This window comes from Lolium perenne, chromosome 5 (genome assembly GCF_019359855.2).
Source record: "Lolium perenne isolate Kyuss_39 chromosome 5, Kyuss_2.0, whole genome shotgun sequence".
Classification (NCBI taxonomy): Eukaryota; Viridiplantae; Streptophyta; class Magnoliopsida; order Poales; family Poaceae; genus Lolium; species Lolium perenne.
Genome location: NC_067248.2, coordinates 34,023,153 through 34,029,103, shown reverse-complemented (window position 1 = coordinate 34,029,103; position 5,951 = coordinate 34,023,153). Strand labels below are relative to the sequence as shown.

Sequence of the window (5,951 nt, the reverse complement as noted above, 5' to 3'; positions counted from 1 at the left end):
GTACCTCCCCGGCACCGTGGCAGCTCACCTCCCTTTGAGCGTGGCTCCACCGCCAAGCCAGGAGACCCATAGTGTCTTCCGGACGGGTCAGCCCCGAAGGCCTCCCGTTATACTATTGTCCCAACCATGACAACCCGGACTCGGGGGTAACCGTACCCTTGTATAGTTGTGCGGTGCCTCATGCTAAGAAGAACAAACGTCAAGCTAAGCTCCGTGCCCACTTTGGAGTAGCTGTGGTTGCGCGGGTTAATTGTCACGGGTGAATACTTAGGCGCCAAAGTTTTCGAAAACAAGACTTTCTTTCCAACCATCTTTGCCAAGATCCTTTCCTTTCGTAAACACACGCTTGGGTAAGTCCAACTCACCCAAGGTTTTCAAAAATTCTTTTCAACAAGGTATTTTTCCAAGGGGGTTCCCAACCTATGGTTTTATGGATGAACTAAGATACATCAAGGCATGATGCTAGCCATCATACCACTAAGGATATGATAATTGAGGTGTCAAGGGGATCATACATACTTAGGATAAGCATGCATAGGGACATCATAACTAAGATGATTCAACAAGGGTCATGATGTTAATCATTATACCACTAAGAAGGTGACAATATAAGTGGTCAAGGGGGCATACATGCTTAGGGTAAGCATGCCCTAACATCAACAAGGGGTTCAACATACTTGGGAATAAGTATGCATAGAGTAGAGGACCAAACATCACACATGATACAAGGAACCAAGTATATAATGGAACAATGAACACAACAAGAAGGATAAATAGCAAGAGATCAAAAGATGGCTTGCCTTAGCTTATTTGTCCCTGGACTTCTTCAACTCCATCAATATAAGAATCCCAACAATAAAATAAAATCCTCGCCCGAACCACTTCTCCTTCTTCTCCGAATTGTTCGCATCTAACGCCGGAAAATATAAAAGAACACAATCAACACATTGCACCAATCATAACAAGCATGCAACAATCAACAATCAAAAGCTAATCGCTCTACTAAGTTTAACATATTAAGTACTTATATATACTACCAAGCAACTAAAAGAGAACCCATTTTATTTACCTAGTAAAGGTATGAGAGTATCATACTTAGCAAATGCCTTTCTCGGCATCACCATGGCCCAACTAAGTATCCCCTGGTAGATAACATTAGAAAGAGGAAAAGTGCATAAGTTTGGAACCACAAACATTTATATTTTATAATCAAACATTTTTGGAAAAAGCACAAATCATTCTTCTTATCTTATTTTGTTACGAAACACTACCAATAAAAAGGAAGTAGACAATTATTCCACACCATTTGAAAACTTAAGCCAGATAATAGAACTAAGGATAAGTTGCAGAGGTTTTTTTTTTTTGCAACAATAAAACATTGGTTGACCAATTTTTAATGCAAAGAGGTGGTTAAAGTTTTCAAATAAACTAAATTTTTTTGCTTCAACAACCCATGTCACACATACACATTACTAACAGTAACAAGTATGCATGAACAGAGACTAACACTATTTTTCCTAGGTGGCCAGTACTCATACAAGACTAACCCAATTGGATGCATACAAAAACATTAATTTTTAAATTCTGGGAATTAGAAATACTAAACAATGACCAGAGATCATGTTTAATACCTTAAAAATCGTACAAAAATCCTAAAAATATGGGGCCAGTGGCATTGGAAAGATAATGAAATTTCTGATCTAATGCAATTGGTTTCATTCAATTTGGGGTTGTAAAACTTGAGTTATTCAAATTTTGGTGCCACTGGTTTTTGAGACAAAACAGAAATTTTCAAATTTTTAAAATGGGCGGGAAGGGTCTGGGCCGTGCGGAAATGAAATTGGGCCGGCCCAGGGGGAATTGTCAGGTGGAGGGGGAGAGAAAAAAAACAATTAAAAAGAAAAGAGGGCCAGCTGCTGGGCCTTGCATGCATGGGCCTACGTGGCCTCATGGCCATGCAGCCAGCAGGCGCACGTCCACGTCCTGGCGGCCAGAAACCTCGTCTTCCTCCAGCGAGCGGACGGAAAAAAGGGCAGGGGCGGCTGGGAGCTTACCGGCGGCGAGCGGTGATAGTCGGCGACGGCTGGGCAGGGTGGTGACGAGGTGGGGCTGCCCAGGGACGGCTCAGCGACGTTTCCCTCTCCCGCAGCAGCTCCGCCCGACGGTTCCGTGCTCGCAGCTGTTTCCGGGCGCCAGCAGCTATGGCGGCATGCTCCGGCGGTTCTGGGCAGATGAAAAAGGTCGCGTTAGATGAGTGGGAGACAGGGGAGTGCATTGGAGAGGAAAAGGAGGGGCAGAGGGCGTCGACGGCGTGCACGACCTTGCACGTCACCTTGCGGTGACCGCGAGCAAGGCCTGCTTTCCTTGGCGAGGGAGCGGCCGAGGCTGCGCCGTGGCACTCTGGCGGGCTAAGAGGGGGAGGTGGAGTGCTCAGAGAGCGGTGTGGAGGAGGGAGTGGTTGTGGGCGGCTTTTTATAGCTGAGGACGGGCTCATGGTGGACACGGATCAGGGAGACGACGTACGGGTCCATGGCTTCGCCATTGGCCAGCTGGGCGGCGGGGGAGCGTCTCCGCGTGCTCTAGGGTTTTCGGGAGCGAGGCGCTGCGCGGGAAAACGGCTGGAACGGGTGGGGCCGTGACGCAGTGAGAGCGCTCGGCTTAATGCCGCGCCGAGGGTGACGTCAGTAGCAGAGCGGGTGATGACGCGGGCGTGCTGCCGTCAGCGAGGTGATATCGCTGCGTGCTTGTGTGTGGACGAGCGCATCCTGCAACGGTCGCTTGAGCTTGGGGTCGTGCTCGCGTTCTGGGAGTGGCCGTAGCGTTCTGGGCGTGTTCTGGCATGATCTGGTGGTGATACGGCTGGTGTGTGTTGGCCTGGGTGCGTTCCCTGGTAGTCTAGGTTAGCTAGGTCTAGTGGTATCGGACTGGGCAGAGGTAAGCACAAGCTTTCGTGAAAACTTGCCCCGGCCAAGTTCTCTTCCTCATGATTTCCATGCAAAACAAGATATAGCACGGTTGGCTGATATAGAGAAGAGAGTGTGAGGTAGATGGCTGAAAAAAAAGGAGGGCAAAAAGGACACGGGTTGGTTTCGAAGAGATGATGAAAAAGGGGTTTGGTCAATTTTTTTTTCCCCGAAATAGGATTTTGAGATGGATTAAACAATACAAGTGATGTTTTTTTTACTAGTGTTACGTGATGCTTGGTGTGCGGTGTAAAGGTCCACAAGTTCTTAGTTTTTTTCAGAAAAGGTTTAGCCTCTATTTAAATTAAAAAGAGTGGTCGAGAAGAGGTAGAAAGGGTTTTTTATTTTTTTATTTTTGAAAAACAACCAAACTGGTTTTTGGGCTAGTCACCCCCTCTTTCCAATTGCCAAATGTGGGACGTGCATAAATTTTCCATTCTTAAAGTTTATTTGTTTGGAGGTATGAAATGATAGGACCATCATTTGAAGCATTTAGTAAAAAAGAGAATAAAATAGGAATATAGTTTTATGAAAATAATACTTGGAAAGTAATGAGGTATTACCCCCCACTCTTTTCTTGATAACATATATCCAAAAAAACATTTTTGTAAATAAGTTTGATGAGCAAGGGGGAGAGATAGTTTTAAGTGACTAAGTGAGAGACGAGCACAAAATTTAGATAGAGGTATAGAAATAAAGTTGAAAAAAATGAGTGAAGAAATAACATCTTCAAAACTCCTTTTTTAAATAAACAAAACAATAGTGAAAGTAGTTTTATTGGTCTTAAATACATATGGTTTTGTTTGTAAAAAGATGAGGGGTTTTATAAAAGTTCAATGATCCAAAAAAAGATAGATTAAAATATGGATCATTCCATCTTTCTTTACTAAACCCAAAACTACACATAAAAGCTTTTATAAAACCTTAAAACCACACAAAGTAAGGGTAAGCTATTTGGTAAATACTCTTTGTAAAAACAAAATATCTTTTAGAAACCCTTTTGTGATACTATGATCTAAGGTGACCATAGCCAATTTAAAAAGGAAAAGATTTTGGCAAGATCTTAAGATCTTGAGTCATAGGACAAAACAAAAGAGGTTTTGTGATTTGACATAAAGTGCCAATACTTTTGAAGATAGGAGGTTAAGGTAATATAAGAATGGCCATAGCTTCACTATTTTTTTCTGGAGACTAGAAATTGTGTGTTGAGGTATTTATGGGAAAACACCAAGCATAGGGTTTAAGGTTTTAGCAGGGAAAGGAAAAGAATTTCAAAGGGCCACACATGTGTTTTATTTAGTGAGCTGCTATGTTCTTCTACAACTAGAGGTGTTATTCTTTGGGGTAGCTCAAGTCAAAACTCAACAAGCAAAACAAGACAATTGAACTACCAGCGGATCAAGGCAATTCACCAGACAGATCAGGGCAATTCATCAGACAGATCAAGGAAATTCATCTTAATTAGTTTGTGGAAAAAGTTTTTGTTCCTCCTGATTTTTGCACTAAGGACAACTAAACATGGTTGCAAAAGTTGGGGTGTGACACATTATTGATGTTATCTACATGTTTTATGCACACTTTATGTCATATTCGTGCATTTTCTGGAACTAACCTATTAACAAGATGCCGAAGTGCCAGTTGCTGTTTTCTGCTGTTTTTGGTTTCAGAAATCCTAGTAAGGAAATATTCTCGGAATTGGACGAAATCAACGCCCAGGGGCCTATTTTTCCACGAAGCTTCCAGAAGTCCGAAGACGAAACGAAGAGGGGCCACGAGGCAGCCAGAGCATAGGGCGGCGCGGCCCCTGCCCTGGCCGCGCGGCCCTATGGTCTGGGCCCCTCGCGCCGCCTCTTGACCTACCCTTCCGCCTACTTAAAGCCTCCGTGACGAAACCCCCAGTACCGAGAGCCACGATACGGAAAACCTTCCAGAGACGCCGCCAACGCCGATCCCATCTCGGGGGATCCAGGAGATCGCCTCCGGCACCCTGCCGGAGAGGGGAATCATCTCCCGGAGGACTCTACGCCGCCATGGTCGCCTCCGGTGTGATGTGTGAGTAGTCTACCCCTGGACTATGGGTCCATAGCAGTAGCTAGATGGTTGTCTTCTCCCCATTGTGCTATCATTGTCGGATCTTGTGAGCTGCCTAACATGATCAAGATCATCTATCTGTAATTCTATATGTTGCGTTTGTTGGGATCCGATGAATAGAGAATACTTGTTATGTTGATTATCAAAGTTATATCTATGTGTTGCTTATGATCTTGCATGCTCTCCGTTACTAGTAGATGCTCTGGCCAAGTAGATGCTTGTAACTCCAAGAGGGAGTATTTATGCTCGATAGTGGGTTCATGCCTGCATTGACACCTGGGACAGTGACAGAAAGTTCTAAGGTTGTGTTGTGCTGTTGCCACTAGGGATAAAACATTGATGCTATGTCTAAGGATGTAGTTGTTGATTACATTACGCACCATACTTAATGCAATTGTCTCTGTTGCTTTGCAACTTAATACGGAGGGTTCGGATGATAACTTTGAAGGTGGACTTTTTAGGCATAGATGCAGTTGGATGGCGGTCTATGTACTTTGTCGTAATGCCCAATTAAATCTCACTATACTCATCATGATATGTATGTGCATGGTCATGCTCTCTTTATTTGTCAATTGCCCAACTGTAATTTGTTCACCCAACATGTTGTTTGTCTTATGGGAGAGACACCTCTAGTGAACTGTGGACCCCAGTCCAATTCTCTTTACTGAAATACAATCTACTGCAATACTTGTTCTACTGTTTTCTGCAAACAATCATCTTCCACACAATACGGTTAATCCTTTGTTACAGCAAGCCGGTGAGATTGACAACCTCACTGTTTCGTTGGGGCAAAGTACTTTGGTTGTGTTGTGCAGGTTCCACATTGGCGCCGGAATCCCTGGTGTTGCGCCGCACTACATCCCGCCGCCATCAACCTTCAACGTGTTTCTTGGCTCC

At 44.2% G+C, this 5,951-nt stretch overlaps 1 long non-coding RNA gene across 1 annotated transcript; it reads right to left on the bottom strand.

The window, feature by feature from the left end:
* Window positions 1-800: 800 nt before the first annotated feature.
* LOC127298601 (uncharacterized) lies at window positions 801-2,427 on the bottom strand. Its single transcript, XR_011745907.1, has 4 exons — window positions 2,321-2,427; window positions 2,055-2,223; window positions 1,070-1,142; window positions 801-910 (listed from the first exon to the last, which is right to left on the bottom strand). It is a non-coding gene; the product is annotated as an uncharacterized lncRNA (long non-coding RNA).
* Between the last annotated feature and the right edge of the window lie 3,524 nt (window positions 2,428-5,951).